The sequence below is a fragment of the Thamnophis sirtalis genome, unplaced genomic scaffold (genome assembly GCF_051295495.1).
Source record: "Thamnophis sirtalis isolate CommonGarterSnake01/CBP01778 unplaced genomic scaffold, rThaSir2_p1.2 scaffold_9, whole genome shotgun sequence".
Lineage (NCBI taxonomy): Eukaryota > Metazoa > Chordata > Lepidosauria > Squamata > Natricidae > Thamnophis > Thamnophis sirtalis.
This window is the reverse complement of record NW_028261389.1, coordinates 32,537,111-32,562,760: the sequence shown is the minus strand read 5'-3', so window position 1 is coordinate 32,562,760 and position 25,650 is coordinate 32,537,111. Positions and strand designations below refer to the sequence as shown.

Genomic DNA, 25,650 nt, shown 5'->3' with positions numbered 1-25,650 from the left:
ATCATCATCTAATGACAATGCACTACAGTTTACATCCACATGGTGATACTGATAGACTATACCTGCCCCGAAAATCAGGGGGCAGAGGATTATTACAAGTGAAGCAAACAGTTGAAGAAGAAAAACATACACTGGCTGATTATTTAAAAGAAAGTCAAGAACATCTATTAATTGAAGTAAAGGACAAAAATCTACTGAAGGCCCAATAGACGAAACAAGAATACAGAAAAGATGTGATAAAATCAAGAATGGAGAGTTGGCAGAACAAAGCACTGCATGGCCAATTTCTGGAAAAAATAAAAGATAAAGTGGCCAGTGAACAAACTTGGTTATGGTTAACAACAGGTACATTAAAGAAAGAAACAGAGTCACTAATCCTGGCTGCGCAAGAACAAGCTATCCGCAAAAATGCCATTAAGGCCAAAATCGAAAAATCCTCTGATGATGCCAAATGCAGACTTTGCAAAGAAGCTGATGAAACTGTTGATCACATACTCAGCTGCTGTAAAAAAATCACGCAGACTGATTATAAATTGCGGCACAATTCAGTAGCACAAATGATCCATTGGAATTTGTGCAAAAATTATAATATTAAAACAGCAACAAACTGGTGGGAACATCAGCCTGAAAAAGTCGCCGAAAATCAGATGGTCAAGATCTTGTGGGATTTTCGCATACAAACAGACAAAATACTTGTGCATAATACACCAGACATCACACTGGTTGAGAAAAATAAGGTCACAATCATAGACATCGCAATACCAGGTGATAGCAGGGTCGCCGAGAAGGAACATGAAAAAATCGCAAAATACCAGGACTTAAAAATCGAAATTCAACGACTATGGCACAAACCAGCAGTGGTAATTCCAGTGGTAATTGGCACACTGGATGCTATTCCAAAAGCACTGGAATTACATTTAAAACAGTTAAAAATTGACAAAATCACCATCAGTCAAATGCAAAAAGCCGCACTGCTTGGATCTGCATGCATATTACGAAAATACGTTACAACATCCTAGGCCCCTGGGTGAGGCCTGACTAGTAACCAATGCCAAATCCGGCGAAACAACTGGCTGCTGTGATACAATTGGATAATAATAAACATCCTTTACTGAAAAGGCGATGAAACAATGGAGAACTGAGTTGGTAGTAGGGAATGAGATCTACGGAATGGTTAATATCAAGCGAGGAATTTTCCAGGGTGATTCACTTTCATCTCTTCTCTTCATCATCGCACTATCCCTCTATGGGATAGTGGGACCACCATGATCCCACTATCAGTAATCTTTAAAAAAAAATGAAATTAGGCTGCCAAACAGCCAAAGAAGCTGAAAAAATTTCGCATTTACTATATATGGATGATTTGAAACTCTATGGAAAGTCAGAAATAGAAATCCAATCATTGACAAACACAGTCTGAGTATTCAGCACCGATATTTCAATGCAGTTTGGCATGGAAAAATGTGCCACTGTATCCATAAAAAGGGGCAAAATCACTGCATGTGAGGGAATTGAAATGCCCAATGACCAACTAATTAAATGCAATGAAAATAAAGCCTAGAAATACTCTCTGTTTTTTGGGGGCGTGGCTTTGTGGACGTAGCATGGCTTTGTGGGCATGGCAAGGAAAGGATAATGCAAAATCTCCATTCCTTCCCCACTCCACTAACCTGCTTTCCAGTTCTGTTCTCCTGTGCAGGGCAACAAAAGAAGATCTGCTGGGAGGCAGCGGGGGCAGGGCCAGCCTATTTGCTGGTTCTCCAAACTATTCAAATTTCTGCTACCAGTTCTCCAGAACCTGTCAGAACTGGCTGAAACCACCTCTGATCCTGTGGCATACTAATACATATTTTCAGTGATTCCAGAGGTGCCTTCTCATATTTCAAGAATGTTTAGAATATACTGTCAGAATGCAGTCTGCAATCTCATGCAGAAGATGTCAAAGTTTTAGTATACATGTTTAGGAAAGAATCCAATTGTACACTCTACTAAGTTTTTACCTGGCTTTTTACCTGGTGTATATATATGACTATCTGGACCAGGAGGCTCTTCTGTTTTTATAGAATTAAAAACAACAACAATGGAGCCAGATCAGCTGTTTGATCTTAAGAATCAGGGCTTGATTTGTCAAGTCAGAGAAAAACTTCTGGAGAACAAACAGATCAGTTATCACAAAAACCCATAGCTATGTACTCTTCCTACCAATATGAAAATGTAATGCCCGTAATCTATTGTGCTACATGGGAAGAAGAAGGAGATGCAAACATTGACCATACATCTATAAATGGAGCTTGCATTGTGTATTTATTTATTTATTTTGTGGGTTTACATGACCACCCAACTCAATGTGACAGTAAATGAACAAAAATAACAATTTAATCGTAAAAAACTCGACCTAGTATGTAATATATAAAAGGACAACCAAATGAGATAGACAATCAAAACAAGAATCCACCCAACTGGACCCAAACACCTGAGGAAAAAGCCAGGTCTTAATAGCTTTTCTAATGGCAGGCAAAGTTGAAGGTTGTGTGTGGTGGAAGGGCAGATAGTTCCAGAAAATAGAGGAAGCCCCGCTTCTTAGGTTCCACAAGAAAACAATATTTAAAAGTGGAACCCGGAGCATACCTTCCTGTTGAAGCAGGTGGGGCAGGCAGATATTTTTGGAAGAAGGCAGTCCTGCAAATATCCCAGTCCTATGTCTGCTGTTAGTTTAGCTGCTTTTTAAAAGAAAAATGGCTGCTTGGAGCTATTTTAATTACATTCTTTATTAATTGAGAGTTTTAAAACTGTTTAAAAGAAGTTGATGGGCACGGGGTGGGGGATGCATAATACAGTGTAAGAAAACTCCTACTAGACCTTGTAACTGTGCAACCCCATTAGCTGTTGAGTAATCTAACAGATATGACTGTCTTGTTCTGCTGTTCATTGCTCAAAATTAACATTTGGGAACCTTTTGTTTACCACATTTAGTCCAATAAGTATGTCATGCCACAACATTAAGCCACGTTAAAATGTGAAGTTGATGTGCATTTCTGGTGATTGCATTTCCTTGTGCCATTTTTCTGATGTTTGATAGGCTATGTTATCTCCATTTAACTTCGCATCATGTGGTACTTAGTGGTTTATGTGATAGAGATGATGTTTCTAGATTTTGCTTCAAAATTGCAATTGATGAATTAAGGCAGAGAAAAATACACAGATGTTTGCATTCCTGTTTTTTCTTTCATATTGACCCTGACTTCTCATGTCAACTATAGCATATACTTACTAGCGTTTGAAAAATCACATTTGTTCAGCTATTGTATCAATTTTAATAAATTCTAAAATATGCTCACAAATCACATGATTTTTTTTTGTATAGCTATAGAAGCTAAGATATTCAGTTCAGAGTAACAAAGTGATATCTTGATGACTTCAGATCTTCCACAATCTGCTTTTCAGTTTTTGTTGCCAACATGATCTCATTTAGTATTGTTTTTCCAAATAGTGATTTGTTTGGAATTCTTGGGTGTATCTCTTCTTAGATATTCCTGGTCCTGATGTAAAACATCAAATTCTGCTCTCAGCTGCATAATTTTCAGTTTCTGTTTTCCAAGCATATCTGCTTGGAAATGTTATATAGTTCTAGTTTTGATCTGATGGAATTTTCTCTTGAAGTTGTTCATTAATTGTGATATGTAAAATTAGTCACTTCCAACTTTCAACTTCCTAAAATGTGCTCTCTAGTGATTGTTTCCTCCTCAAGGCAATCAAATTTCTAACTTGATTTTCCCCATCCTTTCTTCTTTTGGAATCTAGTGTGGCTAAAATATTAAGATTTGAAGAGTTTGCAACAACAAAAAATTCAATGTTCTTGGTTTGAGTACATCAACCATGGCTTCTCCCTGTGACACTAATGGGGATTTTATGCCAATCATTTGTTGTATAGAAATGTCTATTTATTCAGTGAACATGACAGGGTTTTTTAACTTGCTGCTTAATGAAACTTGACGTTTTACTAATGAAAACTGAGTTATCACAGAGATAGTAGTTGTACACAGAGATATACACATACATACAGTATATTCATTCTGAAAGCTGGTGGATGAATAGAGAAGTGAAGTTAATAGCCTTTTTAAGATAATTGTCAAAAATTGTTTCAGTGGCTCCAGACAATAGCATTTTTTTAAAAAATCCAGTACTTTTGTTTTCCTAAAAACTTGTGAAACTGAAATGAATGTTTCTTATCCCAAACAGTTTGATTTTTAAACCTTTTTGTTGCATTACGTTGAAACTGAAATCCAAATAATGAACAAATTTTACCCTTACTCTTGACATGTTTGCAGGAATGACATTGTCTAGAAGATCAACCAAGAGATGCTTCTCCGCTAATCTTAAACTTTCTGAACTGTGAGCTGCTGGATTGTAACTAGATTTATAGGTATGTCACTATATACATTAACTATTGTGGAGCAATACTAATTGATAACTATTCACCAATATATACAACATTATGAGAGTCCAAATACTGTATATAAATAGAATAATTTAAGACACTAAGATCATCTGTTGAAATATTGTTCCAGTGAGGTATTTGCTATATTTTTATTTTCTCTTGTGAACTGCCTTGAATGCCCCATTGCTAAAAATTTATATCATTTATAATGATATAAATTTAAAAAAAATAGTTAACTAGTTCCATTTCCTTTCCTTCTCTTTTATCATTAACTGTACATCTCATTATGTTGTCTGAAATTATGCAAGTCAGACCAAATAACATGTGATTCAGTGCATATTGTGGATAAAGCTATAAGAGGCTGGGTGACCCTAGAAAATTCAACTAGCTGTGTAGCCACATCTTGAATGCAGATGGTGCGGTGAAAACTGTTAGGGGCTTGCTCTGCATTCACATTTGGATTGTCTTACTTAAAAGTAATTTTAGATTCCATTTACAGACTTTCTGGGCACTTATCCCAGAGTTCCCTGCAGAGATTCTGAAAACAGTGCACTGTGGGTGGGACTTTTCAAACAGGCTGCATCCCCATTTGGATTAAAACAGTTGAGACAGAAACAGTTCCGAATTAAATAAGTCTTTGGCCCTGCTGAAATATGATTTACTCAGAACAGCATGATGCAAGAATGTAAATAATTTGGAATTGTTATATGGACAAACATCACTAAATTCCTAAGGAGAAAAAGCAACATGATAGTATTGGAATCAGGACAGGAAAAAGCCCCCAAAGTATGAAAAGTGTCTGTTTGTCTGGATGCTAATCCTTGTGTTTAATTATAAAAAGAACAATTCTGGAATTAAGATATCCTTCTCAGCCCAGGCAGAGGCTTCCTTGATTTGGTGGTGGGAAGCTTTGCAGCGTTCCAGAAATTATATAAAAGTTGAATGCATGGACTGAATTCTTTCAGTGAGAGGGCAGAATTATGAAAACAGCAGAAAAGATACTCTTACAAATAAGAATAGAGGATGCAAAAGAGATTTCTTTACAGAAATATTCTGCAGGGCTTTGCAGACCGTGTTAGGGAAGCAGAGTGGACTGCTTGGTTCTTGTGTCATATGGCTGCATCCCAGAAATGGACATCAGTTTGGCACGAGCGCAATGAATTGTGTCTGCTTTGAAAATGGCGGTCATTTCTGGGATGCAATGATGTAGCCCAGGAATGATGAGGGACAAAGTGGGAACCTCGTAGAATGGGATGGGGAGATATAAACCAGGAGGAATGTGCTGCAGCATTTCTGCAGTTGGTTGTAAGGGAAAATGACCATGGGGGTGTTGCAGTGGTTATAACTCTGAAATGGGATATTTTCGGAGTAGTAACTTTTTGGAGAAGGGAGTTTGTCTGTCTTAGCTTCAAACAGTTGTTAAGCAACTAGTCATAAGTCAAGGATTATCTATGTATATCCAATGCAAGAAAAGTATTTTATCTGTATTTTACTACAAGCATATATAGGCTTCAAGCATATATAGGCTTAGTCTTAGAACTACTATCTCCCTCCCTCCCTCCCACCCTCCCTCCCTCCCTCCCTCCCTCCCTCCCTCCCTCCCTCCCTCTCTCTCTCTCTCTCTCTCTCTCTCTCTCTCTCCATTGATGGGATTAGCTGTAAATTAATAACTTTTCTTTTTTTTAAAAGGGATCATTCTGGTCATAGGTGGATTTCTGCCAGTTCTAATCTCTTCTATAGAAGAGGTTCCACAAATCTACAGTGCCATTTAGAACTGGTTCCAGCTCCCTCCTCCCGCCCGTCCGCACATCATCAAGATGCAGAGTGAGAGGAGGAATTCTGGGAGTTGAAGTCCACAAGTCTTAAAGCTGTCAAGTTTGAACACCCCTGCGGTTTTTTTTTCTAAAGGGTTAGGAGTGCAAGGGTCTTGTAACTTGACAGCTTTAAGACTTGCACACTTCAATGCCAGAGTTCCTGAGCCAACATTTTGGTTGCTAAGCAAGAACGTTATTAAGTGAGTTTCACCACATTTTACAAGTTGGTCACGCCCATCCAGTCACATGGCTGGCAAGCCACTCCCACCCGGTCACATGGCTGGCAAGCCACTCCCACCCGGTCATATGGCTGGCAAGCCACCCCCACAAAGCAGGCCGCACCTACAGAAGAGGTTCTAAAAAAATTTGAAACCCACTACTGATCCTGATTCAAATGTTCCTACCTTTGCACTAATTTTTAGCAAGCCAATAATCTGCTGTCACTAGTTTATTTTACACTTCAAAATAAGACATAATATAGATTTACTGTGTTGAATGAATCCCAGCTCTCTGATTTGTAGACCATGCTTTATGTTTTGCTGTAGTATGTGAACGCTCCCCCGTAATGACTTATTTAACAAATTATGGTTTAGTATTATGTGTGAACTTTATGACTGAATAGTACCTAAATATGCTGAAATCTTTCAAAGAGTAATGTCAATACTACTGTAATTATGAACAGATTTCCCACAAAACTCAAAATAAATTCAGTGTTCTCATTATACAAGTAGTCCTCGACTTATTACCATTCAATTAGTGACTATTCGAAATTACAGTGGCACTGAAAACCGTGACTTAAAATTATTTTTCACACTTATGACCATAGCAGCACCCCCTATGGTCATGCGATCAAAATTCAGACCCTTGGCAACTGGCTCATATTTATGACCGTTCCAGTGTCCTGTGGTCATGTGATCATCTTTTATGACCTTCTGACATGCAAAGTCAATGAAGAAGCCAGATTCACTTCACAACAATGCTACTAACGTATCAACTGCAGTGATTCACTTAACAACTGTGGGGAAAAAAATAAAATGGGGCAAAACAATTGTCCTGCTTAGCAACAGAAATATTGAGCTCAATTGTGGTCATAGGTCAGGAACTATATGTACAAATTAATTACTATAAGAAATTTTGTGTGAGCTCACTTCAAATGAAAATTATTCATTATATGATTTTTCAGGTGCTCAAGACGGCATTCCTAGAAGGCTTACTAGATATAGGAAAGATAATGCATAATAGAACAATAAATAAATTCACCAGAGAATGCAGCAGAAAGTTGGTTACCTAGGTGATTGAAAAAATAACATTTGAAACTCCTGAGAGAAAACTGCTGAAAAGAGTAGAGGATTAAAAAATGAGGAAGAAGTCAACAAAGAATTAGAGTTAGGAGTGGGAAAGTAAAAAAAAATTATATTTCAAGAATGAGACGGCACTATCCCTGAAAAAGAAATAAATGTAGAGCTTTGTTTGTTGGGCTGGTAATAATTTGAGAATTCTTATATTTTGTTGAAAGGGTGCCATCAGATGTGGGAGTGGAAATAGTATTTATATTTGGGAATTAGTTTTTAACAATTATCCTGTTAGATTTGTTATTATAGTTAGTATATAACATTTGGGACAAAAGAGTTCATAAACTCTAAAATTTAATCATTCTGTCTTCTTTCTCTACACATCATGATCTTAGGGAGCAACTTGAGGAATCACTTATGGTGGAAGTATGTGAATAATCATAAGCATAGGTAGTCCTTGACTTATGACTGGTCCCTTAGCAAATGCTTGAAGTTACAACGTATCTCCAAAAATATACTTACAACAGGATTCAAAGTTCCTAAGTTTCCCGCACAGTCACATGATCACATTTTGGGCACTCAGCAACCAGCTCTTATTTACAGTTATTTGCAGTATCCCATGGTCACGTGACTGCAATTTATGATATTTTTTGCCAGGATAGGCATTTACCTTCATTTTCAACCAAAAAATGCCCAGCAAACAATTGCTTAACCATGCGTGCATTCACTTAATGAACACCCTGTTTGCTTTACAACTACTCTCCAAAAGATAATAAAATTGAGTGCGGTCACATGATGATCAGCTTAATGACTAGCATGACATACAACTATAATTCCAGATTCAATAGCCATAAGTCAAAGAGTACCTGCACTTTTAACTGTAACTATTTTGTTAAACCTATGCAATGTGTCCATTATATTCTTGTAACTAGTTTTTGATAATGAAGTTAATAAGGGCTTGCTTTCATTTTAAAACACTTATTTTTTAGTTCAATCATTTCCTAACCTAACTGGGAAAGGGTTAACTATGTTGGTTTTTCTACTGGTATATTCTCTTCTTAATCGGGGATAATCAGTCTCTCCCAGATTAACACAGATGAGCAATTACTGAGAGGCTTCACTTCCAGAGAGCCTTGAATCTGAAATCCACAGCTCCCTGTGGGCAATTCCAATAATGTTTTCCTATCCTTTTTGATGTTACAAAAAACAACTGAAGAGGTTTGGAGTGGAGAAACAGATTTTAAAAATCAGATTTCTACTATTGAGGTTAAGTTGTCTCTTTTTATCCATTGTTGGCAGGGAATGAAAAATTCTATTCCCAGAACGTATTTTTTTCAATAATTGTGGGTAACTTGTTTAACTGGTTTCTTCTTTTTCTTCTGACCAAATACAATGCTGATTTAAATGCATAGAGCTGAGTTAGGGCAAAGTATCCCCAAATATAACATGGATAATAAGTAGGTGAAAGAACAATTTTGATTTTTGGGTGGGTTTTATCTACACTCCTGTACCTACTTTTGTGCTTGCAATACTGCTGTTTTCTTGGTTTTATGTTATGGATATAGATGAGCTAGCTAAGATGCCCGTTTTGAATGTTCCTGGATAAAGCTCTGCTTACGGCTCAATTTTTCAACATTTCCACTACTGACCTTTTAACTGGCGGAATAAATATCGTAATAAAAAACAATATCCTCCTTCATTACGATATTCATACAGCCAGTCAAAAATGTAATCACCGTGTTGGAGAAATCCTTTCAGTTAAAATGACATGCAATCATTGCAGTCCTGATTAGCTGACAGTGTAGTTTCTTCCAGCTTGCCTTTAGTACTTATGCTTCTGGATTGTTTAGGAGATTTCCCAAGCTTTGATGTCCCACAAATGTATGGATTATAGAAATTCAAAATCTTTTCTATTTAATATTGTGGATTGATGTACCAGAAGAATGAAAACAAATACTTATTAAATCTTACATCCCACACAATTTCTGAATGGATAATCTTAACAAATTCAAGTTAGAAAATGTTCAATAACTTTGTTGCCATATTTTTTATCAGCTTTTAGATTATTTGAATTTGAATTTGAATAGATTTGTATGCCGCCCAATCCTGAATCTTTAATATATGCTCCTGAATCATTATCCTGATCAGAAAGCCACTGATATTAGTTAGTATGAATAAAATCCAACTAATAGATATTTGGACAGATAAGCAGAATTAGTGGACCTTGTATCCTGAACCCTGATTTTTATAGCTTGTTTCATGTCTTCAAAATTCCTATAGCAGTCTTTTAGAGATTACTGTTAAGAAATGTTCCCAAAGATCTGCTTTAATCTTGGATTTCAGATTCTTATCCTCCGCCAGGGCATTTTCTTCTTTTCCTATATTAGTTCAGGCTCCTCTTTTATCTAGCAATAACTTAAGTTCCCTTTCATTAATGTCTGTTAAATACATAGTTCTCTTTTACATGCAGAAAACTATATTTGTGGCAAGAAGAGTTTTATGAAATAGATATTTTGAACCATTATACTTGGCAAATACACATTGCAACAAAAACATTCATAACCTGTTAAAACACAGCTGCTGTCAACATTCTTATTAGCCAGACCCAACTTGTCTTTGGAATTGGACTATAGTTGAGTTGTGAGTCCCTGTGATTGAATTGTGTGTTTTATTAATCAAAGCAAATAAATAAAAGTAATGGATGCTTTCAAGATGTCAGAGTTATTTGCTGAGAAGGAGGGAAGCACAATACCCATGGTTTTTCTCTGATAGGATTTGTCTTTTGTTTTTCAGTACTGTTCAGTCATTGATCTGGCAGTAATATTGTTTTTTGTGTACTACCTAAGAGTTCTGCCTTTACATGAATTTCTGGATGACATCCGAGATTGCCCTTGCTGAAATTTGGCACAGTGCCTTGTAGGTAATAAGGTATTCTGAGAAGGGATTGGATGTGGCTAGTCTTTTCACTGATTGCTTGGAAAATCAAAGTAAAAATTATGATTAGTGCCATCTTCATATGTAAATATAAGATCTGAGAGGTTGTAGCAAACTTTGAAGGGAAAAAATTAAATGCTTTCCAAGAGTAAAGATTTAACATATCTGGAAATTTAGCAACATAGGGAAGAAATGGGAAAATTCCAATTTTAAAGGAGAAAAATCCATGATAGCTGGGAAAAATGCAAATTCCATACTATGATTAGAAAGGGGATAAGAATGAGTGTGTAGCAAGGGAGGTGGTGGTTGTACTTTTCTATGTCAAACATCAATAGAAGCAGATGTTCCTAGAGAATCCAGGTATATTTCCAGCATGAAAGTTCCACCAGGCAGGTAGCTTTGCGATGCTGTCAGATATTCTGGAATGGATAAATTGTTTCTCCTCAATTGGAGTCTGAATAAAGCAAAATAGGAAAACCTCTCTCCCTATTTTCTCCTTTTAACCAGGGTTATGAAAGCCAGTTTGCTGTAATAATTCAGGCATCAGGGTAGAAACTGGGAGATCATGAATTCTAATCTACCTTAGGCATGAGCCAGCTAGATGACCTTGAGCCGATAACTTTCCCTCCGTCCTTGGAAGGAGGCAGTGGCAAAGCACTTGTGAAAAACCTTACCAAAACAATTACAGGGACTTGTAGTAATAGTCTTTCTGACATGAAGGGAAAACTAAATGATCCTGAAGGCACAATTGAGCCAAGTGCACAGGAACATAAATTATAATCAAGTTATTCAAATACCTAGATTTCTATACACATGTCCCAGTATTTAAATTGGCAGTGCACCTGAAGATCAAGCTACAGGAAAGATTAGCTATGAAAGAAGAAATAGTAGTAACACTAGGCAACTCAGCTAGACTGCAGCAGTGGTGAAATTCAATTTTGTTTTACTACTAGTTCTGTGGATGTGACTTGGTGGGCGTGGCAGGGGAAGGATACTGCAAAATCCACATTCCCTCCCCACTCCAGAGGAAGGATACTTCAAAATCTCTATTCCCACCCCATTCTGGGTCCAGCCAGAGGTGGTATTTGCCGGTTCTCCGAACTACTCAAAATTTCCGCTACTGGTTCTCCAGAACCTGTCAGAACCTGCTGAATTTCACCCTTGGTCTGCAGGCCCCACTACAATCTTTTAATTTCTTTATATAAATCTATATGATGTTGCACATAATGCAGAATTCCTTTCCTTCTCATGGAGCTAGGGCCCAAAGAAATTATAGCAATAGCAATAGCAGTTAGACTTATATACCACTTCATAGGGCTTTCAGCCCTCTCTAAGCAGTTTACAGAGTCAGCATATTGCCCCCAACAACAATCCAGGTCCTCATTTTACCTACCTCGGAAGGGTGGAAGGCCGAGTCAACCCTGAGCCGGTGAGATTTGAACAGCTGAACTGCAGAACTGCAGTCAGCTGAAGTAGCCTGCAGTGCTGCATTTAACCACTGCGCCACCTCGGCTCTTAAATGGTTGAATAGTGAAGATCCACAAAAGACACAAGGAATGTGGCATCACATGGTTTAGATATAGAATTCAGTTTGAAACATGACATTGCTACTGTTGGAAAAAAATATCCATCTGCTCCAATTCCAAGCCGGGAGAAATACACGGGAAACATGGAGGCTGATGGAAAGATGGTTTAATAATGAAGCAGAACCACATTGGTTCTGGGTATCTGACCACATGGATTTGAGAGTGCGGGGTGTTTATACCTTCTCTTGGGCTTTGCACTTGAACTTCCTATCCCTGAACATGCATTCTATTGGCTCTTGTCAGACTCCCATGGGGCCATGTACAAATCCCAGGAGTTTGTCTGAGGTAAGTTTGGTTGAAGTTTGAACTGCTTATGAATAAAGCTACCTATCTCTTTATCTCTTAAGTGCTGACATCTGCTGAGGGCTATTAAGAAAGGTGGGGCTGCTTTCCAAGAGCATGTTGAGATTTAGGAAAGATCATACTAGATCAAGAAGGCGGGGGGATAATTGATTATATGGTTAAATTCCCAGGAATTAATCTTAAACTCATGAGTTCATGATGTGAGTCTTCATAAATTTTACTGTGCATGAGAATCTCCGATTATTAATATCTTGATATAATTAGTTGAGGGAAAGGATGTTCCAGATAACATTTGACTGAAAGAGTTGTATGAAATGCTACGAATCTCAGAAAGCAGAAGACTGGCAAATAGATTGTTGCCTAGGCCATGAAACAAACACAGTACTCTCCCTAACTACCTTCTCCATTGATATAGATAATAGATACTCCACTCAGTGCATTTGAAAGAGTGCCTTGGAGAAGTTGTATCATGGTTATAATGTATGCTTCCCCGAGCGACTTGTTGATTATCTCGGTTATGATGTATGCCATTCATAATCACTTATTGAGATGCGTGGCTATAGAAATCAAATAAATAAAAAATAAATAGAGTCAGTATCTATGCAATTGTGGCTTTTAATTGTAGCTAAATCATTCTGCATTTTTACGGGTGCAAGAAAGTAGTTGTGCAAGGGTATAATTTTAGTTTTGTAAAGGAGAAAACTAACTTTGTGGTGCATATGCTATCCAGGAGCCATATGAAGCCGTATCTGAGTTTATGAACTCCAACAAGACATATATATTCTATTTGTAGTCATGTAATATTTCATTATAATTATTAAATTGATCCTGAAAGTTCACTAACAACTGATTTGGGTCCAGAGTACATCCAAGAAATTACAGTAATAAGTTAGGCCCTCTTTTGGCATACTCTTCACCTTCAATCTCAATTGAAAGATGGGAGTATAATGAATTAAGGGGTCTTTTAATTTTGAGTGACTTACTGATTACTGGGAACTTTTAAATAGTCAAATGGCAGTCATCAGGATAAGATAACTTGTGCACTGGCAGGGTAAGGAAGAATGTCATTTGTAGCAGGAAAGAGCGGCTATGTTCAGTTTTGTTCATGTGTTCCAGTCTGAGTGTATGCAGGCTGTGCCATTTTTCTGGAGATCTGATACAGTTGTTGCACACTGTTGGTGCAATGTGTTTCACATTGGACCATCTTTTTCTTTTTGGCTTTATAAGCCAAATACCATCTTGACTTTATACATTGTTATAGGATACACCAGTAGTTTTCAATGTGGTCTGTGGACCTCTGCGGGCCCACGATGTCATCACGGGATCCGTGAAGCTTTCAAGAAATGTTATGAATTACTGTATTTTTCAGAATATAAGATGGACCTTTTTCCCTCAAAAAAGAGACTGAAAATCTGGGTGTATCTTATACACTGAATACAGCATTTTTTTGCCTCCTGAAACCCCGCCCCTTCACCAAAATGGCCACGCATAGCTTGTAGGAGGCTTTCAGGGAACTCCTGGGGGCTGGGGAGGGCAGAAATGAGCAAAAAATGGGCCGTTTTTTTGCTCAAATTTGCCCCCCCCCAATCCCTAGGAGCACTCTATAAGCTTCCTAATGCCCCCCCCCCATTTTTCTTTTTACAAAAAATGGGCCCGTTTTCACAAAAAATGGGCCGTTTTTTGCTTCTTTTTGCCCCCCTCCCTGGGAATACTCTACAAGCCTCCTAAGGGCTATTCATGCTCTTTTTAAAAAAATTGGCCCATTTTCACGATAAACAGGCCGTTTGTGGGAGGTTTGCAGAGTGCAAAAAATATATATTTTTTAATTTGCCTCTTCAAAACTTTGGTGCTCTTATACTCTGAAAAATATGGTAAGTCTGGGTGGTCTGTGGCCATGGTCTGCACCACAAAAGATATTTAAAGTGGGTCCATGGTGAAGAAAAGGTTGAGAATCTTTCTGGGATGGACTAATTCCTCTTAATTATCTTTAAAATTCCTATTTCTGTGTTATTCTTTGGTGATGTGTTCTACGTGGTGCACTACAACAGTTCGCTTAGTGACTGTTAAAACAAAGTTAAAACGGCACTTTAAAAGTGAGTTATGACTATTTTTCATGCCTATGATAACTGCAGCATCCCCGTGATCATGTGATTTACATTCAGCTTGACAACTGACTGACATTTATGATGGCTGCAGTGTCCTGGAGTCACATGATCACCTTTTGCAACCTTCTGATAAGCAAAGCCAATGGGAACCAGATTCACTTAACAACTGTGTTTCTAATTTAACAAGATTCACTTAACAAATGTGGCAAGAAAAGTTGCAAAATGGTGCAAGGCTCACTTAACACATTTTTAACTTAGCAATAGAAATATTGGGCTCAATTGCGATAGTTGAGGACTACCTGTAGTTCCATTATGACAGGTATCTTTTGGCTTAGAAGGCTATTTGATCATATGATATAAACCTTGAGCTCATATTTTTGTACTTGAGGAACTGCTGGAAAAGAAACAGGTTATGGACATTTCAGTAAACTATTTTTGAAATCCGTTACATCAACATCAGTATCATTTAGGCTGCATGGCTATTAATTTGCAAAGTCTTATAGAGAAACAGATTACAGTCCATGGCCAGAAAGCACAGTTCTAGAAAGAACTGTTATCCCTGTGTTTTTCAATTTTTCAAGTATGAGAGGCAGCTGCAAACTATCTTACTGTTCTTGTATTTATGGCATTTTAGGAGATCACTTTTGTTTGCTGTACATATTTTTTGCCACATTTAGAGCCAGTTTGGTTGAGTAGTTAAGGCATCAGACTAGAAATCTGATGATTTCTAGTCCTACCTTAGTATTGAATTCTAGTCCTACCTTAGTATGAAAGCCAGTTGGGTGACTTTGGACCAGTCATTTTCTCCCTGCCCAATCTATTCCAGGGTTGTGTGGGGAAAATTGGAGAAGGAAGGAGTTTTAGGTATGCTTGCTACCTTGAATAGGTGATACTGAGCCAAGGTGGCGCAGTGGTTAAAAGCAGCACTGCAGGCTACTGCTAGATCAGCAGGTCAGCGGTTCAAATCTCACCGGCTCAGGGTTGACTCAGCCTTCCATCCTTCCGAGGTGGGTAAAATGAGGACCCAGATTGTTGGGGGCAATATGCTGACTCTCTGTAAACCGCTTAGAGAGGCCTGAAAGGCCTATGAAGCGGTATATAAGTCTACTGCTATTGCTATTGCTATTGCTATTGAATTATTTATTTAAAAAAAAAACAAGTGGAATAAAAATAAGTAAATAAAAAGGGGGCCTTTAGCTATCTATGTGTACAATGACTGGAACACCAGCTGACGCTTCTCTGACCTGGTTTGCTCCCTTTTCTACCTGTAAATGCTTAGTTGCCCGACTGAAGCCTTTTAGCAACTACCTGCAATCCCATTAACATTCCTTGGTCTTGTTACAGGTCTTTGATCAGTTCATAGTGGAAAGTCTTGGGTTTTTTTAAGGAAGGTTGCATCTATAGTTTTGGGGATAAAGTCTTTCCAAAGTGCCAACAATCCACATGTTCTTCCTAAGTCAAAAGTCAAAAAGAGCTCACAGATGAAAAGTTTAAGGGAAAGACCCCAACATTTTCCCCCTTGAGAGCCTAAGAAAGAAGAAAGAAATAAAGTTCTACTAGTGGTACATTAAGAAACTGAATGGAAACGGACTGGAGTTTGTAGTAAAGTGCTTCAGGCATGTTTGTAATCCTACTTGAGACAAGCTGATATATATTTGCAGCATGTACAATCTCATAACAGTAACCGAAGAAAGGAAGTAGAGTGCAACTCTACTTCACCTGACACAAGAAGATTACATTTTATAATATCAGAAAAACATTTGTGACTGAAAGAGCAATGAAGGAGGTAATTCTCCATAAGAAAGAGAATCAAAGAAATAAGCCCAGTGCACAACAATGACAGTCAGAAACAAAGAAACTAAAATACATATCAGCCTCTCATGGATGAAATAGGCCCTGAGTCTTCAGGGGAGGAAAAAAGAGACACTGTCAGTCCCTGAAGGCAGATTGCACACAGTTTTATTCTGCAAGAAGATAAATCAGCAACTCCACTGATAATTATTTCTTCTTGCTAATCCATGTGGGGACAAATGATGTTGCAATTACAACTGTAAATTTTGAAATTCTGGGAAGGAAAGTTAAGAAACGTTTAAACTGAGATGGAATTCTTATCCATCTTTCTAATCCATGCAAGGTACTGGAAAAGAAGAGTTCTTTAAATAATATTGATAGAAAACGTTGATGTCTGGATCCCAGGTTATAGTTATATGTTGTATAGTTGTGCACTGTAGACAGAAGTGATAGTGTTGCAATAGAATCCATTAAGTCACTCAATGACAAAGAAGAATATTCTCATAAAATCTATGGGTTTATTTATACACTGATTCTCTACTTTGAAGAAAAACATGATTTATGGGGTACAATGGAGACATAGCAAGATATCTTCCATAAATGATAGCATCTGAACAGTAAAAATTATTCAAATGTAAAGAAGCCATAGAAAGGGAAAATAATTAGTACAGTATGTTAGAACTATCTTCTTCTGCTCAGAAAGCCAAATGAATTAATTGGATAATCATAGATACTTTCTGGAATTAAATCAGGACCAGATTGAGAACAACTGATGCCCTAAACATAGTTCAACTATGGTGCTTCTTTGCCCTTTCATTGCTTACAGCCTGACAAGACATTAAGACTCAAAAAGTGCTAAAAAAACAATAGCAGTCCAGTGTGGCAGTGAAATAGTTAAATATGTGATTTGGGGGGGGGGAACCTTGTGGTGTCCCTCTTGCCTTATGCATATATTTCGTTTCCTTAACTGTTAATCCAGGATTGGTTAAATAAGTGAAAAAACAATAAAAGCAAAATTACTATAGTGTCTACAATTGAATGTTCAACTATATTCAATATATGGGTGATGTTTGCTAAAACTAAAATGTGGATCTGAAAGCCTGAAGTAATAGTGGTAGGGGACTTGAATTACCTCTACATCTGTTGAGAGAGAAACATTGTATGGTCCTTTCAAGCAGTTCCCAACTTGTTAACCAGTTTTTCTTTAGGGAAGGAGAGAAGAATTAGAGGATCTTTCAGTGGACATTAACCAAAAGGGAAAACTAAGTAAAAAGAAATTGAACAAAAAAATGAACGTAGAGGAATCATTATCATACATTCAAGGATAACTAAAACAGTGCAATTGAATTTGTATCTTGGACTTCAAAAAACTGGATTTTAATAAAGTCAGAACATAAATAATTACGATTCCACATCAGGAAAAGTATTGGGAAAACAAGCTTAAGATGAATAGATAATTTTAAGACTTATATTTGCAGTACTTTTTTAAAAATGCAAACAATTCCACTGGGAAAAAAGGAAGCAGAAGAAGCTGTTTCTGAAAATAGAAAATATATAAAGTGAAAAGTAGGACAAGTCACTAAGGAAGAAGAGATAAAGGAAGACTTTATTTAAAATAAAATACTGGGGACAAAAAAAACTATTTACCCTCCCAGTTTGTAACCATTGGGTTAAATATGCTTTTTAGTCCAATATCTATGTCTTCTGAAATGTTCCATAACCTATGATAATTAGGGTATTGGAAGGAAAATCCTAGTTCAGTTCTAAGCTGGGAGAAAGACACTGGAAATATGGAGGCTGATTGGAAAGATGGTTTATTGATGAAGCAGAAGCACATGAGTTTGTGATTCTGGGCAGCTGACAAAATGGAGTTGAGAGTGGGTTTTTTTTATACCTTCTCTGGGCTTTCTATTTGAGCTTCCTGTTCCTGTGCAAGAACATGTATTCTATTGGCTGTTGTCAGATTCCTATGGGGTTATGTAGGGGTCGTAGCTGGCTCTATAAGCAAAAGAGAAAATGCAAATACCAGGTGCTTGTCTGAGCTAATCTGGTCAACCTCTGATTTATTGTTTATCTGATCTCCCAAGTTTGAAGTTTGGACTGCTCTGGGATGGTGCAATGAAGGGGCTTGTGTTCTGAGAGAGGGCAATTCTTATTGTAGCTTAATAGCTTTCATCCTGTGTTGGATCTTGGGTGAGGGGCTGCTTCTAATCCTACCATTTTGCCTTTGTCTCAAAATATTGTGCCTTGAATGGATTACCAAACCTGCATTTCTAAAAGTTGGCCTCTACAGTTTCTGCTTGGGGAAGGGAAACTGGGGCTGGTTTCTGAATAGGTTGGCCCAATCTTGCTTAATGGGCACAACAAATATCTGCTGGGGGCTATTAAGAAACACTGACTCTGCTTTCTGTCTTTAACAGCAGGATTCTCCATTTCTCCTTTAGGAAATATAATATTCTGCCCTTTTAGTATTTCCCAAAACATTTCATTTTTCTGGGGGATTGGGGCTGACTTTCTACAAGGGGGAAGGGGGCTCTCTGTCGGAAATGGATTTTTTTGCTAATAGCAAAGACATCTGATTTCTAATCAGATCTGATCTGTTGCATATCTATTTTTTTTAAAAAAACCAAATGTCTTGCTTGTATAACTGAGAAGGAAGGAAATAATTTATGCTGTTTTAGATAGCAAATAAAATTATCCTGGTTACTTGAATTGTTTTCAGGGGGACTTTTTTCAACCAGTCGACTACATATTATTCCCAGGAAAAGGAGGTTGATTGAACTTGGAAGATAATAGTAACTTACTTTGGAGAGTAACTTAAAACAAGTGGAAGCCAGAGAAGATGACAGAAGACCTGAAATTTGTGGGAATATTTGCAGCCTTAATCTGAAAACTGTAGAACTGCATGGCATGGAAAATTTCTACAGGTTTCTGTAGAATGTAATGCTATATAACTCCTGTCAAAAGGTGAAAGGAGAAAGAGCCAATTGCAGAGGCTTTCTGAGTCTGTATCAGGATCTTACTACATAAAGATACCAAAAGAGTCAGCCATTGTGACTTACTGACAAGTTGACTGGAAGGTGTCATGATTTGGAAGCAAAATTACATTGATCACTTTAAAAAAAAACCAGCCCTCCACTCAGCAATAATGAAAATTAAGTGATGGTGGTTGATTATCTCTACTTTTTTTGTTTCTAGTTTTTAAAAAAATCTCAAATTAAGATTTTTTTTTCTGGGGGAAGAGAGGCAAATTTTGTGAGTGTCAGAAACTGGCAATGAAATATTTTCTTGCTTCTTTTCTCTAGCAGAATTGGGAAAGTGCTGTTTCAAAGTGGTTCAGATTTGAAACGTGTGTATCCAGTTTGTAGTATTTGATGAGTGTGTTTTGTGTGTGTGTGTGTTTCAAATCAGAATTTACTCTTGGTGATTGACTGAACAACCTCCAGCAGTTCTGTTGCCTGCTTTCTAAGACTTATAGAGTGAGTGATCCAGGATCACCCAGCTGGTTTGCTTGAAGTGGAACTAGAGCTCACAGTTTCCTGGTTTCTAGCCTGGTACCTTAACCACTACAGCAAACTGGCTCAGTACTTGTTTTATCTAATACATATTTATTTATTTATCTATTTACTTATTCAATTATTTATTTATTTCATTTATATGCTGTCCAGACCTCACCAATAAGGCGACGGTGAAGTAGATTCTATGTTAAGAGATAACGGCTGCCCCAACATCACCCAATGAATTTCACCACTAGATGAGCTATGCTCCTACGAAATAAAATCAATATTTGCATGATATTATACAGAAAAATAAACTCATTGTAACGTAATCCACAATTTATAGAGTTTTTTCTTCTTCTTTTAGTGTTTTCTTCTGATTTCTCTTTCACAATGTGGATTAAAGGACTTTTGCTTTCTTTATAAAGAATTAAGGTATGACTTTAATGGAATGTTTATCATAATAATATTTAAAGTATAACTTTTTATTTTTCTATTAAGATTAGATAGATAATTTGCTGTGAAATTTAAATGCCATTTCCTATATCATGAACATTAACATTTTATCAAAACATTTTAAAATTTGTACATGATAACATAAGTTCCATCCACTTTTTTTTTTACAGAATTATATACTTAGGATGCCAGGATTAGGAACTGTTTCAGGTCATATACAGGTAGTCCTTGACTTACAACAGTTCATTTAGTAACCAGTCAAAGTTACAACGGCACTGAATAAAGTGACTTATAACCGTTTTTCACTTACAACCGTTGCAGCATCCCCATTATATATATGATGAAAATTCAGATGCTTGGCAAGTGGTTCATATTTATGACAGTTGCAGTGTTTTAGGTTCATGTGATCACCTTTTGCAACCTTCTGTCAAGCAAAGTCAATGGGAAATCCAGATTTACTTAACAACCACGTTACTAACTTAACAAATGCAATGAATCACTTAATAACAGTGGCAAAAAAATCATAAAATGGGCAAACTCACTTAACAAATGTTTCAGTTAGCAACATAAATTTTGAGCTCATTTGTGGTCATAACTCGAGGACTATTTGTATAATGTTAAACATCATTTGAAGTTGTATTAAGTGCAATGTATCCATTAATCAGGAATGTGCAAACCTATAAAAATGTCATGTGTAACAAATAGAGCAAACAGGAAAAAAGAAACCGTAAATTGAATAGAATTCATTTATATTTCTTAGTATATTTCCAGGTTCATTCTCAAACACTGGTCTTAATCATTGTTAAATTATAGTGCATTAATCTGTATAAAATTTCAATGTGATATGAATAAAAAACAATATTTAAAACACATCATCATGTTCAGACTGTTACAACAAATAATTTCTCACTCTGTCTTGTATAATCAACTTTTCAAAATCCCATATTTTGCAGCTTCTTATTCTCACCTAGGCCTCCTGAGACAGTATAAATCACAATCTTAGTCCCAAAAACCTTCTTTTATTTAGGTGGCTATGAATTATGGTCATTCATGGCCCCTAATGATTCACAAACAGTCTATGAAGATTCGAACAAAGGTCTGCCACAGTCTTTCAGGGTAATGTTGATAAGCACTCACCTTTATCTCCCTTGAAACGCTGCCAGAGACCTAATTGCCAATTAGTTTTGCAAGGCCAAATGTAGCACAGAGTCAAACAGGACTTCTCAGAGATTGAACCGACTATATGAATTAATTGCTTCCTGCAAAGGCTCACATCCATTTGCTCCTCTTTTATGTCTTATGGGAGGGACCAATCATCTCCAAGCCTTACTCCCGAGTTGCCCTTTTTTCCTTAATTGTTCTTGCCTTCTGGCAGCTCTGCGCATGTGCACACTAGGAGCAGCTCACCCTGTTCTTCTGCCTCACTGGTGTCAGTCTCTGGAGGTTCCAGAGGTAGCACATAACTACCTTGGCCCTCTCTCTGCCTCCAACACAGAGCCCTCATCCAAGCCTTCCCCGGACTTCAAGATTGGTCCATGTTCCTCCCCAACCTCCTCATTGTCTGACTCTACTGCCAGCTCCGCAGGCTGCTCGCAGACCACAACACTTCTATAGCAATTCTTTCAAGAGGAGAAAAAAAGTGGAAATAATGTATATTACCTATATCATAATTCTGTATACAGTTGTCTTCTTTGATTCTAGTGATTCTAATGAAATAAAAAAGATGCTGGATAATTCCATTTAAGGTCAGTAAAAAGAAAGAGAATCACAGGTTAATATGAAATAGCAATAAAGCATTTCAGGAAGTAGAGATAGGTCTGAAGGATCTTTCCCTATATTTTCTTCCACTTATTCATTATTGCCCCCTCCCCTCTTGTTTCCAAATTGGATTAAAAGGTGCAGGAACTATCTTTAATCAGTAAGTCACAATGGCCAACTTATAGGAATTGCTGATAAATCAGCCATTTCGAGATCTACTGTCTCAAAGACAATGAAATTGATAAAGCAGGATTTATATTTAAGGCAACTAAGATAATTAAGATTTAGTAGGTGCTGAGAATGCAAGGAGATATAAGGTTTTTCTTTGAATAGCAAGAACTCAGGGAAAAAGTTGATGGACTTTCATGGAGAGTGACAATTGCAAATGAAAGGACACAGGATTAATCTGGTGGAAGATCATAAATGGCTTATGAACCTGGCATCAGCTTCTTAGAGACTATAGAACAGGGGTGCCAAATTCAAGGCCTGGGGGCCAGATGTGGCCTGCAGGGTGCTTAGATCTGGCCCACAGGGCCACCCTGAAAATAGCAAAGGACCAGCCCACAGTGCCTCTGTGAGTGAAAATGGAGCTTGGGAGGGCCGCCCACAGCTCCTTTTTCACTGGCAGAGGGTTGTAGGAGGCCAAAAACTGAGCTCAGGTGCCCCTTTTCGCTGGCAGAGCTCTTGGGCCATTACAGGCATCCCTGACATGAGTGACATCGAGCTGGCCATGCCCACCCCGACTATACCCCTTCGCCCCCGTCCCCCAAGGCCAAACACAACCTTGATGTAGCCGTAAATGAAATTGAGTTTGACACCCTTGCTCTACCAAATTAAGAATTTGATAGGGAGCCTTCAGCAATTGGTGGCCCTTCCTGTCAATGGGCATCTGCAGCCACCTTATAGGACTGTTTAGTCTCCTCCAGTTGCTGTTTCAACATGGCTTGGGCAGCCAGATGCTGTTACAAAAATCCATTGGCCATGTGACAAAGGCTTCCTCCCTCGAAGCCGCCATTAAAACCTTCAGGTATCTGCCATAGAAAGCTTGAAAGGGGGTCATAGCAATCAATGTATGGAGAATGTTACTATACAAAAATTTTGCTGAGGAAATGATGAGGTCCAGATAGCTTGACTCTAGGTGCAATAACATCTGAACTATTGCTAAAGCAGCTGGTTAGTTTTCTCAGTCTCAATATTTGTGGCAGGATGATGGCTGAGGACAAGCTGACCTGGATGTTCAAAAGTTGGAACAGTGCCCTCCAGAACATGGAAGTAAATTAACTGCCCCTGTCTGATATCCAGTCTGGATATCATGCCTTTATAACAAAAGATGTGGTCCAAAAAGAATTTCACTGTTTCTTTGGCAGTGGGCAAACAGTTGCAAGGAATAAAATGAGTCATTTTGGTAAATAGATCTATTTACCAACACACATACATACATACATACATACATACATACATACATACATACATACACACATACACATGCACACACACACACATACACACATACACACATACATACATACATACTGCATATTTTTAACCATGGATTGGAGGTAAGTCAGTAATAACGATAGAGATTGAATGCCAAAGATGGGGTGGCATTGGAAGCAATTGTAATAGCCCTATTGCCTTCTGATGTTCATACCATTTTAAATCACCATAAATCTATTACTGTTCTGTGCATTGTCTTGAACACTCACCCATGCTCGGCTCTCTGATTAACATGGCAAAGCTGTAAAACATCTCCTTTCAAAAATGGGAGAATTAATATTCTTCCCTTGGGCTTCAAAGTCCCCCTTTCTAGTAAAAAGGGGGACACGTTACCTGGTGGGGCCTGCTTGTGGTCATCCATCTGGGCCCACGAGAACTGTTTAATGGGTTGTTATGTCTTGATCCTGGCAATTAAGTCCCCGGGGCACTCATGTGGCTCCCAAGACTTCAGTTGCATGTGAATTTGCCAGAAATTAGAAGGTTGTAAAATGCTTGCAGTAACTGGTGCATGGGGTGTTTGTGAGTACTGAGAGTTACATGAAAGTGGTTTTCCCCTCTTCCTGCAAGAGGACTATACTGATAGCCACATCAGAGGCATCAGGACAATAAATTTCAGATGGATCAAGAAGCTAAAAAAGGGATTGTTATGCAAATAATTGTTTTAATTCCTGAAATGCTGCCGCCTGCTATTTCCTCGTCCAAGTAAATTTCACTCCTTTTTTTAACAGCTGATTTAGGGACTGAACCCTTTGCTCAAAGCTTGGAATAAACTTTTTATGTTTGCAAAGCCTAAGAAACTCTGAACATCCTTTCTGTTCTGCCGTGAAAGCACTGTGTGCATTTTCTGGAGATCCATTTGGACTCCATGTGTGGAAATATGATAATCCAGGAAATCTAACTACTTGAAATCAAATGCACACTTTTCTAATTTAGCAGAGATGACTTTCCCTCAATCTATTTAAGACCTGCACATGGTGATCAGGCAGCGTTTCATCTTCAGACTAGATTAGGATGTCACTAGTGGTGGGTTTCAAAAAAAATTAGAACCTATTTTGTAGGTGTGGCCTGTTTTGTTGGAATGGATCGACAGTCATGTGACCAGGTGGGCATGGTTTGTCGGGCGTGTGACCAGGTGAGCGTGGCTAACTTGGAAAATGTGGTGAAACTCACTTAACAATGCTCTTGCTTAGCAACCAAAATTTTGGGCTCAATTGTGGTCATACGTTCTCTTTCTTTTTCTTTCCTTCCTTCCTTCCTTCCTTCCTTCCTTCCTTTCTTCCTTCCTTCCTTTTGTCTCTCTCTCCCTCTTTCTTTCATCTCTCTCTCCCACTTTCTTTTTCTTTCTTTTTTCTTCCTTCCTTCCTTTCTTTCTCTTTCTTTCTTTTTCTTTCTCTCTCTTTCTGTCTCTCTCTTTTTTCTCTCACTCATCCTCCATTCCTTCCTTCCTTCCTTCCTTCCTTCCTTCCTTCCTTCCTTCCTTCCTTCCTTCCTTTCTTGTGTGTATCTCTCCCCCTTCCTTCCTTCCTTCCTTCCTTCCTTCCTCTCTTACTTTATTTCTGCCCCCCCCCCACTTCCCTTCCAATTATATTCATAGTAGATACATTCTATGAACTAAAACCGGTGCCCAATAAATCCTTTGATCACGGCATTCTGTGTCCTACAAGCCAATTCACAGAGTTCCCAATTCAGTCTCTTACTGCTCTGGGGTTCAAGCGAATATGGTTAGTCATCCTGTTATCTCTTGGCCTTGGTTCCTGCCTTTTTAGCAGAGCAGCAGAGAGGGGTAATTTCAAACGGCTTTTTTTTACCGAAGCCCGATTTCTCTGCCGCTCGGCAGGTGACCTGGTGGGTGTCCGAAATTGTTGGGCACACCATAGAAGGCACGCATGTCATGCACATGAACACACACACACACACACACACACCATGCTTGCTGCAATGCAAGGCACATATGTAAGTGGGATTGGCTCAGCTGGGAGGCTGGCAAAAAAGAAACCTCTGTTTCTCTGCTGCCACAGCTCCAAAAGGAAGGAGATGGCGATGCTGGTTCGGTGCTCTCTTCATTTACCACTCGCCCCTGCCTAACTGGATGGCTGGCCGGGAAAGCAGCGGTGGTGTGTGTGTGTGTGTGTGTGTGTGTGTGTGTTAGCATAACCACTCTCCCCTTTGCTGTTTAAAA

At 38.1% G+C, this 25,650-nt stretch overlaps 1 protein-coding gene across 2 annotated transcripts in view; it reads left to right on the top strand.

Annotated features, from left to right (window-relative positions):
- Nucleotides 1-25,650, top strand: part of TCF20 (transcription factor 20) — a 165,031-nt gene that overhangs the window by 25,003 nt on the left and 114,378 nt on the right. For both annotated transcript variants that reach the window (XM_087723248.1, XM_087723247.1), the window contains exon 2: nucleotides 4,329-4,423. The gene's annotated coding sequence lies outside the window, so the exon portion shown is untranslated. The remainder of the gene's footprint in view (nucleotides 1-4,328; nucleotides 4,424-25,650) is intronic.